General features: G+C 45.4%; 1 long non-coding RNA gene across 1 annotated transcript in view; it reads right to left on the minus strand.

Annotated features, from left to right (window-relative positions):
- Positions 1-3,485, minus strand: part of LOC124798670 — a 296,490-nt gene extending 293,005 nt beyond the window's left edge. The window contains exons 1-2 of the long non-coding RNA XR_007016969.1: positions 3,299-3,485; positions 170-1,032 (exon numbers count right to left, since the gene is read on the minus strand). This is a non-coding gene — a long non-coding RNA (uncharacterized LOC124798670). The remainder of the gene's footprint in view (positions 1-169; positions 1,033-3,298) is intronic.
- Positions 3,486-11,968: the final 8,483 nt, after the last annotated feature.

The raw sequence follows: 11,968 nt of genomic DNA on the forward strand, positions 1-11,968 counted from the left end.
CCGTCACTTTTCTGTTGTTACATCTCAACAAGTAAATAGGTTACTAGCAAATTAAGGAAGACATAAATAATATTCTTTCTCCGACCGGAATCGCATTTCAATACCCCTTACGTGCCTATGTTTAAATTACGTAAGTGGCACTTTCCACCTATTTGTAACAGGTACTCACTTTGTAGAGCTACTGAAGACATGGAGGCGAGTTGCACGAAGATGGCTGCGCAGGCAACGAGGGTCATTCCTCCAACTGTGGCCGCCACCATAGTCTGCCGTTGTCGATGGGCTGGTCAGTCGAGACGAACGTGACTTACTTCGTCCATTGCCGTCGCCGTAATCCTTGGGCCCTTCCTCCAGTGTACGTTTATGTTAACCCACGAGAGTCTCCTCTATAATTCCTCTGTTCTTTCTGTTCAGTTAAAACTGGAAGCCCTTCCTGTAAGACGAACGCACGTCGCGGAATTCCAAGTCCAACATTTAAATGCGACACAGGTCAATCCGCATTTTTCCGTCACTGTTACGTGAAATATGAAGTAGCAAATTTCTTGTACTTCCCTTTCATTAGCTTTTCCTGATACTTTGCGAGATGTTGGAAAAGAGGTTTTCAACAGCCACGGGAATGGAAACACGACGTTTGCTAAGAACTACATATTGTATGCCTACGCTATGTCTGTCACTTCCCTTCACCTTGGAGGATTAGCTATGACTTCGGTATTCGTTTCACTCGCGTAAACACACTGGAAGTATGGTAGGAAACTGTTTAGTGACTTAGTGGTCCCAGCAGTACGTTCACAGGAAGTGTCTCGTGCGGAAAGTTTGAGCTGGACATGTCAGAAGACAGGACGCTGCCAGTGGGGCCGCCCGCAAGTGAACCTCGGCCGCCAGAAAGCCTCTGGCAGACGGAGGAATAGTTGTCTTCCCCCGCTGGAGCCGCCGCTCTTGAGGCGGAAATGAGCGCAGCTTGGCCCACTCAGCAGCTGCGCGGCGACTGGCAAGCGACCACCTGCTTTGTCTCTCGCTAGAGCAGGAAACCGCGGCCTGCAAAGAGCAGAACAGAACGGATGTAGCCGGCAATTTATACGCAACAAAGGCAGAGAATGGTATAAATCTACAAAGCAATCTTCCACGCTCATTTAGGCTACTGCGTCTCGCACGGGACCGTCGGCGACCATCATTAAAAAAAAAGTGGTAATCTGTTCAACTTTTCTCGGAATGTTTGTACAGTTTGGTCCAATTTTGAAGCCCTTAAATTATCCCACTCATTCCCAGAGCCAAATGATTTTACCTAAATAATCATGAAATTTCCAAATGAAGTCGCGGAATAGGCACCTACAAAAACAAATTGACCCCTAATTGAACACTTATTTAATGTCCGAGAATAGTTATTCTATTTGTCACTGTGACATTTTTTGTCAACTGCTAAAATGAATGTGCACTTCCATACCTTGTTATGGATATCTATAGTAACAGGAAAGTAAGGTTACAGTGGGAATCTATATTACACACTTCAGTAACAATTTTACGTAAAAGAACCACTAAAATATATATTTCTGTAACATTTCTTAAAAAAACAACTGATATTGTGAGAAGCTAAAGAGCTTCTTCTATTCCTCTGGGACAAAAAGGTACAAAAATGATTATAATTGGCATGTTTGATGAGGATCGCACCTCGGTAAATTGCATAACATACACAAAGCTTAAAGAATGAAACAGGTTAGACTTTCACTATTTTCCACCTAGTACACAGCGGAGCAGCAGAGATCATAATATAGAATATCACTTGCTTACCACCTCCACTTCCAGCTTATACACATCGTACGTCATCCACTATTAGTAGTGACAAAAGCTTCCATGTTAGAACCTTCTTTTAAATATATCCCAGTGCGGTACAACAATGGCAGAGTTATAATTAAGTGAAGGGAATGATCATATAATTATTACTGTTTTTACGTAACCAGAGGGTCATAAATCGGGAAGAGTATCACCTTGGAATTATGGCTCTGAGCACTATGGGACTTAACTTCTGAGGTCATCAGTCGCCTAGAACTTAGAACTAATTAAACCTAACTAACTTAAGGACATAACACACATCCATGCCCGAGGCAGGATACGAACCTGCGACCATAGCGGTCGCTCGGTTCCAGACCGTAGTGCTAACATCCGAGGTCATCAGTCCCCTAGAACTTAGAACTACTTAAACCTAACTAACCTAAGGACATCACACACATCCATGACAGCGGCAGGATTCGAACCTTCGACCGTAGCGGTCTCGCGGTTCCTGACTGTAGCGCCTAGAACCGCTCGGCCACTCTGGCCGGCGTAAGGATTATGAGTTACCCATAAAGCCGTAAATGACATACTCGTATATTTGTAATTATTCCCATTCCCATTTTTTGAGCTCATCTCCAGTAACATTAACGCTTTGCGTTTACTTGTACACTATCATTTCCTCCAATCTTTACCGATTGTTTGTCGTTTCCTGATCAATACACAGATATATAATTTCAGAGTAATAATTGTAAACCAGAGTATTTTTCTCTCAGAGAATAGTAGTTATGTTGAAGCGCAATCATCGAAAGTGTTTTATTATGGAGACTGCGTCTGAAAAAGTAAGTGTCGCGCAGTCTTAAAATACCACAGGATGGAGAAAAAAATGGTTCAAATAGCTCTGAGCACTATGGGACTTAACTTCCGAGGTCATCACTAGCCTAGAGCTTAGAACTAATTAAACTTAACTAACCTAAGGACATCACACACATCCATGCCCGAGGTAGGATTCGAACCTGCGACCGTAGCGGTCACGCGGTTCCAGACTGGAGCGCCTAGAACCGCTCGGCCACGGCGGCCTGCCAGGAAGGAAAAAGACTTTTCTTAAGCTCCCCAGTTTAAAACAAAATTTCAATAAAATATTAACAGGAAACAACACAGAAGCCGCCTCCATTAAGAAGACAATAATTATTAATAAGAAGCGTGATGCAATTCAGCCTCTAGAGGCTCAGCAGTCTACTATACGTCAAAATATTGAATACTCATCGCGGATTTCTATAAAAACTAAAATCTGTCACTGAAAAGTGTGCGATTTAATACTTTTTGGGATGGCAGCCCACGATTCCAAAGGAACCACGAAGACATAATTTTTATTTGGGATTACCACTGCAAAATTAGATGGAAATAATGTCGACTTAATCTAGCAGCACAAGTTGACCTGGTTATTCAAAGGGGACAAGGGCCGAAACGAATCAACACTAAGTGGTATCATCTATTTCCGGTTAAATACTTAAGCTGAATATCAGACACAGCATACCAGTAAATATTGTGTGCCGTTAGTACGAAGTGCGGTATTCTGTTGACAGTCTACACGTTCGCCTCGCGCACGGAGCGTGTGCGCGAACACCGTTCGGCTAACTCCAGGAACTTCGGAAGACCGGCGCGCGTGTCTAGCGCCCGACGCGCACGCTTCCCGCAGCACACGCAGATCACCGACCGACCGCCGCGGCGTTCCGTCGCCCACTGGCGCGCAGTGCGGCTCACTCGCAGTCGCGGCCGCCGGCGGGCCGGAGGGCAGCGCCGCGGCGGCGCCGTCGCGAACTAAGGCTCTGCGACGGCGAGGGGACTTCCCGACTGACTGCCAAGGGTAGTGACCGAGGGGAGAAAGTGCAGCTCACGCTGAATGTGATACACATGCATTGGTATTCTTCCGCTTTCGGCGAACATCGTTGGTACACCCGCTAAACTCGCTGTTGAAGTCAGTATCTGCAACTCTTTCACGGCTGAAGGCCTCCAACAAACAAATCTTAAGGAGATAAAAAATCCAATTAAGGTATCAACAAAATAATTAAAAAACAACATATGCAAAGTGCAATAGAAATGGCTGAGGGCCACAATCAATTTCCAAAATTTTTGAATTTTAGTTATTTATTTCATTTTTCGAGTGCAGGACATAAAATAATTACGTATTACCATAGAACTTTAAAGGCAGAAGGCCAACAAGAAATCTTTAAAAAAAATTAATTGCGATAGCAATAAAATCATTTAAAACCAAAAAGGCAACATATACAAGGTGCAATACAAATGGCTGAGGGCCACAACTAAATTTCAGGACTTCAGAGTATATTACCATAGACCCTAAAAGGCAGAAGGCCATCGTGTTTAACAACAAGAAATCTTAAAAATCAACAAGATAAAAATCCAATTAATATAGCAATAAAATAATGTAAAGAAATAACTTATACAAGATGCAATACCAATGGCTGAGGGCTACAATCAAACTTCAAAATATATTACCATAATCTTTAAAGGCAGAAGGCCGCAGTGTTGAAGCTTGAAGGATAAATTTGAAAATGAATTTGCAAAATATTAAGAAACGAACAATAACCATAAGGCTAAAATTTAATACAGCTGACAACAGATAAAACTCCGGTGGCACTCAGAAGGCCTCCAGGGACGTCGGTCTGCCCTCGTTCACTTAGATGAGACAGGTGGTGAGCCCAACTATACTTCATCCCTCGAACCCAACCATGAGTCTGCCACGGACTGACCGACACAACAAACTGCTTCCCGTCAATCAGTACATGAGTACCCCAACCAGCAATGTTACAAACGTGATAATCCACAATGGAGTACGTATTAGCTGTCAAAGTTACACACCATGTTGGACAGCGTCAACAGGTGAGGAAAGAACGCTGCCTGAAATTACGTTAGTGGCCAGGACAGGTAACCAGAACACTAACGGCCACAAGACAGAAAATTCCACTGGTGCACTCAAATCGTAGTCGACCAAAAGAGTTAATTGCACCGCATGGCTGCTAAATCTCAGCATTAGAACCACACGGTGTTGCTCACCAGAAAGCCTCCCCAACAGCACCGAAGCGAACCACCAAAACATGAACAGACGTGGCTTGGGTAGTTGAAACCACCACCCAACTTTGACGTCCTGGGTCGGTGAACCACGAATCTCTTAGCGATGGGACAGCTCCACACACGCTCCGACACTGCGCAGGCAACGGTGGCGGACCGAGCCACTGCACCGCGAGGAGATATGTTACCTGGCCCGCAGCAACCGCCCGACTGCCCACTGGCCCGTCCGCGGCTGCTGCTCCGTCGCGACTGTACTGCTGGTGCGTCTCCCACTCACTTCCAGACACATCACGGCGGAAATATTCGCTCGGACCCAACCATCCAGAGGAAACACGACCACTGGCTAAACGACATCCGGCACCAGGAAACGACCGACCCAAGTTCCACACGATAGCAACTTAAGGAGCCCAAAAGCACTAGGAGAACCCGTTACACGTCGCGCGATGAGACGACCGAACTCTCAGAGCCGGTATGCCGACAACATTTAAATAACTTGTCAAACGAAAACACACCAACTACACATACAACCTGACAAACACTTGCACGAAAACCAGAACGATATCCAACAGTACCTAAGGACACACGAAGACAAATTGGGAGTCGAGGCACACACACACACACACACACACACACACACACACACACACATACACACACACACACGACTCACGAACAATCGGGGAGCGCAAACGCGTCGTCAAGTAGGACAACTGACCGACGATCCACCAAGACCGTGGCACGGCTCCGGTGATGTGCGGCGGCAACGGTCGGGCGGGCACTGTCAATGCAGACCTCACTGCTGCTCCAACCCGACTGCCCTAGTGCCACATTGCCACTCCCCAAATTGCAGGTCCGGACTGAGGTCCAGACGCGATCCAACCAACTGGCAGCACTCGCAACCCGAACTCCTGACGCGAACTGCCAATTCGAACTGCGACCAACTGACTTCCAACGGAAAACGAGCGAGGAGTCATAGCAGTCGAGCAAACATACTGCGAGAGGGGATATATCGATACGCACTGTTAACGCCGCTCACGGTCAGACAAAGCAGCAACTCAGTGACAGTAGTAATTTAAATTAACGTAGTGAGACGGAAGTACGTTAAAAACTGGGTGTAAAATACATGATGGTGGGAACACGAGCCACGCACGCCTCAATCGTGATGGTAATGTGAAGCACAAATTGAGGCTAAATCAATGCGAGTGATTGCCGGAAGATTATAAATTTACATCAGGGTTTCTCGACCTTTTGGGCTTGAGGTCTATCATACGCTGATTCTCAGTGAGAACTGCGGTCTGACATAAAGTACTTTAAACATGTGCACAAACAATTCCGAAAACAAAAAGTTATTTCGATGGTAACAAGCTCCGCTCAGTTTTTGATTACCCTCAGACACTCATACCATCATGGTAAGCGGTGGTGGTGAATGGATCGGTGCTGGTGAATGGGGTGGGTGTATCATCTTCACGAACTTAGTCCATTCAGAGATCTACTGTCTTAAAAACATATAAAGGTTAAAACACAATGATCACAATATCTGAAAAGAAGCATTTTAATTACACAAGGTACGTGAAGGTAAATTTCTCCCCTTCGAAATTACTCTATTTTCAATGTATTACGCACACGAACAAAGCATTCTGCACCATCAACAATGTTGGAAATTGTTCAATTAATTATATGGAAATCAGGAAATTTGTGGTAAGTTTCTATGGGACCAAACAGCTAAGGTCATCACTCCCTAGGCTTACACACAACTTAGTGTAACGTAAACTAACTTACGCTAAGGAGAACACATACACCCACCCCCGACCAAGGACTTGAACCTCGGACGGGGACAGCCGCGTGAACCATGGCAAGGCGCCTCGACCACGCGGCTACCCTGCGCGGCTGGGTTATCTGGTTTTGCATATCCTTAGCAAGTTTAAGTTAATAATTCGTCAGAGACACAGTTTGAAAGATGAGGATGAGTCAGTGAGTTTCTACACTTAAATCTCACTATGTTCGCCGTTGATAACGCTGTCTCATACAGACAAGTTGACAGGAAAAGCGATAAAACTGACAATGCCAGTCTTACAGTGTTAAGGTGTGTTTTTGCACCCACTAATTTTCAAAAGTTATCGCCCTTAGGAGCTCACCATTAGTTTGGTGGGTACGAGCTTGGCGACCCCAGGATTCCTGAGTTGGGGACTAGTAAACCTAGTAAGAGCCACCAGTCCCCTGTCACCGTTCAATCTGGACATGGTCCAGCGACCATCATCCACGAGCCAGTGGAATGTTGTATGTCACAGGGAACTGGGATCTTGGTTTCACCGCTGAGATTAGCGGGCAACCTCTAGAGAACCTGCTGCACCTAACTCATATAATGCTTACCCAGGCATGCGAAACTCAGTTGGGTGGACTGCCTTCCTTAACTGGTTGGGTCGTTGGGCAGTATTATCACCCAGAGTCCTAAGAGACCTCGTATGGCTAGTTCAAGTGATTCAAATTTGACTGTCAACGAGTAACCAAAGTAACAGACCACATCCTGTGATGGATAATGTTTTGTTGTTACGAAACTTGTAGACAGTTCTTTCGAAACAATGTCGCCGTTTTACATCCATAAAGCACTCGAGGCACTTGCTGGGCAACTCAAATCCATCAAAAGGCTACAGAATGATACTCTTCTGCTGGAGAATACGAAGGTTCCACAAGTACAGAAGGTTTTGGATGCTAAGCTACTTGAGGAACATCTTATCACAATTGAGCTGCACACCAGGTTGAATAGTGTTAAAGGTGTTATTATTTGCTGGGGCATGTGAAGTAACGGGCGAATTGGGTGCCCTGGAAATATTCGAAGTTTGGAGTTGGCATGGCCATGCAGGGGCATCCCAGAGGACCGCAGCCCAGAAGCAGTCACATGGTGTCGAAGGTTAGCTCAACATGAGGGGTAGCCCCATCTCGTGGTCCAGCTGCGAGGCTGGGAATTCCATGGTCATGCTGTGTCGATGAAGGAGACACGCTGCGAGTGCCAAACACGACGGACTTTGTGAAACCTTGTTATTGTTGCGGTCTTCAGTCCTGAGACTGGTTTGATGCAGCTCACCATGCTAATCTATCCTGTGCAAGCTCCTTCATCTCCCAGTACCTACTGCAACCTTCATCCTTCTGAATCTGCTTAGTATAGTCATCTCTTGGTCTCCCTCCACGATTTTTACCCTCCACACTGCCCTCCAATGATAAATTTGTGATCCCTTGATGCCTCAGAACGTGTCCTACCAACCGATACCTTCTTCTAGTCAAGTTGTGCCACAAACTTCTCTTCTCACCAATCCTATTCAATACCTCCTCATTAGTTATGTGATCTATCCACCTAAACTTCAACATTCTTCTGTAGCACCACATTTCGAAAGCTTGTATTCTCTTCTTGTCCAAACTATTTATCGTCCATGTATCTGTTCCATACATGGCTACACTCCGTACAAATACTTTCAGAAACGACTTCCTGAAACTTAAATCTATACTCAATGTTAACAAATTTCTCTTCTTCAGAAACACTTTCGTTGCCATTGCCAGTCTACATTTTATATCCTCTCTACTTCGACCTTCATCAGTTATTTTGCTCCCCAAATAGCAAAACTCCTTTACTACTTTAAGTGTCTCATTTCCTAATCTAATTCCCTCAGCATCACCCAACTTAATTCGACTACATTCCATTAACCTCGTTTTGCTTTTGTTGATGTTCACCTTATATCCTCCTTTCAAGACACTGTCCATTCCGTTCAACTGCTCTTCCAAGTCCTTTGCTGTCTCTGACAGAATTACACTGTCATCGGCGAACCTCAAAGATTTTATTTCTTCTCCCTGGATTTTAATAACTACTCCAAATTTTTCTTTTGTTTCATTTACTGCTTGCTCAATATACAGATTGAATAACATCGGGGAGAGGCTACAACCCTGTCTCACTCCCTTCCCAAACACTGCTTCCCCTTCATGCCCCTCGACTGTTATAACTGCGATCTTGTTTCTGTGCAAATTGTAAATAGCCTTTCGCTCCCTGTATTTTACCCCTGCAACCTTTAGAATTTGAAAGAGAGTATTCCAGTCAACATTGTCAAAAGCTTTCTCTAAGTCTACAAATACTAGAAACGTAGGGTAACCTTTCCTTAATCTTTCTTCTAAGATAAGTCGTAAGGACAGTATTGTCTCACGTGTATACTCAGCGGGATTTGACTCGTGAAGCGGCAACTACGTATACAACTCCCAAGGGAATGAAACCAGCCAAAACTTTTAATAGTTCAACTTTCAGTCTGAGGATACGTAGTTGAGTGCCACCACCTCACATCCTTTCAACATTTTATCTGAAAACCTGCAGGCATCACGGATATGGGTTCAAAAGAACTGTAACTGATGTCCACAACATTATGAAAAGGGTTCACGGAGAGCTCTGAAAGTCTGAGTCATTTTTTCCGACATTCAATCTTCCGAATTTTCCGGACTAATTGCAGCAGGTTTTCTCCACCTTATGGTAAAACCATATGTCCCAAAACAAATGCACTGATTCAAGTGGTAGTGCTGTGGTCACACGACTATGCCATGCCTGTCTGGTTTGGAGTAGGGATTGTCCTGTCTTCGCTGAAGAAGATTCCGGAAATTAAAGTAACCCAATGTATCTCGTTCTCTAACGCAAACAAGGAAATTTTGGCCACTGAGCCACCAATTGTCGCCGAGTCTTTAGTCTTGGCTTTGAAGTAGCCTGTCCAGAAGGTCAGTGTGAGCACCCATACTATGACTGTTGAGCAGGGCTACTGTAAATGTAGCCGCCAGCCTGCGTTCCTAGACCCTATCGCTGAAGAACTGAATGTTGCCGAAAATAATGTCAGCATAGGCAGCAAAAAAAAAAAAAAAAAATACTAATGGCTGTAAGCACTATGGGATTTAACTTCTGAGGTCGTGAGTCCCCTAGAACTTAGAACTACTTAAACATAACCAACCAAAGGACATCACCCACATCCATGCCCGAGGCAGGATTCGAACCCGCAACTGTAGCAGCAGCGCGGTTCCGGACTGAAGCGCCTAGAACCGCTCGGCCACATTGACAGCAAACCCTCATAGCAGACATTGCGAGGGATTCAGCAGAGTGTTTCTGTTCCATCAGCCTTGCCAATGTCCTCAGAATCCAAGCTGAGAATGAAGGCCAAATGGCTGACGCAGTCTGCTCTGAAGACATCGGAACAGGCGACTTCGGTGTTGCGTAATGAGTCTGATGAGGGCCACAGCATCGCTGGTATAGACGTCGAAGTTTGCCTCTGATGCCGTATCATAACTCTGGCAGAACAAGAAGGGGAAAGACAGAGTTAATTCTCCTCGTTGAAATGGCTCCCATATTTCAGTGGAACGTCATTGTGTTTATGACCCATGTGAAGGAATTGAAACTCCTAGAACTGGTTCACCCATTGTGGTTGTGATTACAAGAAACACATTTTAAGAACACAGACGTCCCTGTGGTACTGATTTATACGCTATACTGCAGGGACGTCCTATCGGGGGAAAGAGCAAAGGGAGAGGTGGGCCCTCTCCTCTGCTCTCCCCATCGCTACTGACCCTCAACCAGTTGCTGTACAAATTCATGCCTATTAGAGGGCTACAGTTTTCTCACTGTATTTACCTCCGATGGATGCAGTAGACTCTGAAGCTATCACAGATCTTGTGGAACAGCTCCCCACCCCCCCCCCCCGCCATTTGTCCTCCTGAGGGACTTCAATGTCCATCACATCTTGTGGGGCTTGACCTCTACCTGCCCTCAGGGTAGGGTTTTGGAAAGCCTCATACGTCTCAAGAGCTGTACATCCTCAACACAAGCACTCACACTCATTTGTGTACTGCTACTGGGTCATTCTCAGTCATAAGCCTTTCTTTTGCTCTTCCACTCTCGCAGACTCTGTTCAGTGGTAGGTCATTGACGACCGTCATTGCAGTGACCACTTCTCATTCCACATCCACTTACTGGCCAGACCATTATCTGAAGAGAATCCACCAAAATGGGTGGTCAGCAGGGCTAACTGGATGTTCTTCAGCCAGATGGCACCACAACAGTGTCTGTGGATAGGTGGACCACATCACATGATTGACCATCATATTGCTGACCTATCAACCCCAAAGTGCTCGCATTATGTTACGAAGCAACCTGTACTTTGGAGGACGAATAAGTGTGATTCAGCGATCCTCCACAGGCATGTGGCTCATCGACATTATAAAAACCAACCAATAGCAGACAAGCTAAGGGCCTTTCGAGTTGCGAGGGCAATGGATCAATGTGTCATTAGGGAGACTAAGAAAACATCATGGCAGGAGTTCCTAGACTCCATCTACCGTTCTACCTATTCTAAAAAAGTGTGGGAAGCTATCTTGGGGGATTTCCAGTAAGCACTGTCGTTTAGCAGTAGCAGCAGTTCTAAAATGGGGGTGTCTCCGAACAACATCTGGAGACATTGCTCAGATGCTGACAGAGCATTTTGCAAAAACTACTGCCAACCAGATCCGGCGATTCGTTTCTACCATGCGACTGTAGAGAGGGGGGGGGGAGTTTCACTTCAGATCCAACAGTCCTGTGGCTTAAAACTACCCTTGAATTGGCTCTGCCTGAGGCTCGCAACACTGCTACAGGTCATGAACAACTACATGTTTCGGTATTTGCCAGCGGCGCCAAAGGAAATCCTCCTAGAATATTTTAGTCTCATAAGGTTGGCAGGCATCTTTCCCATCTCGCGGAGGGAGGCAATTCTGACACCTCTCCTCAAACCAGAAAAGACTGCACGTGTTTCAGCTGTTATCGGAGTATCGCCTTATTGAGCTGTATAGGAAAGATTTAACCATCGTCTGGTCTGGTTTTTAGAGACCAGACAAAACCTTAGTCGCTCTCAGTGTGGTTTCTGGATATTACGGTCCACTGTCGATAACCAGACCCCGCTAGAGGCACCTATTCAGCAGGCTTTCCTAAGTAAACATTTCTGTATCATCATATCCTTTGATAGCAGTAAGGATGGCTCTGAGCACTCTGGGACTTAACATCTGTGGTCATCAGTCCCATAGAACTTAGAACTACTTAAACCTAACTAACCTAAGGACATTACACACATTC

This window comes from Schistocerca piceifrons, chromosome 5, assembly GCF_021461385.2.
Source record: "Schistocerca piceifrons isolate TAMUIC-IGC-003096 chromosome 5, iqSchPice1.1, whole genome shotgun sequence".
In the NCBI taxonomy this organism is placed as follows: domain Eukaryota; kingdom Metazoa; phylum Arthropoda; class Insecta; order Orthoptera; family Acrididae; genus Schistocerca; species Schistocerca piceifrons.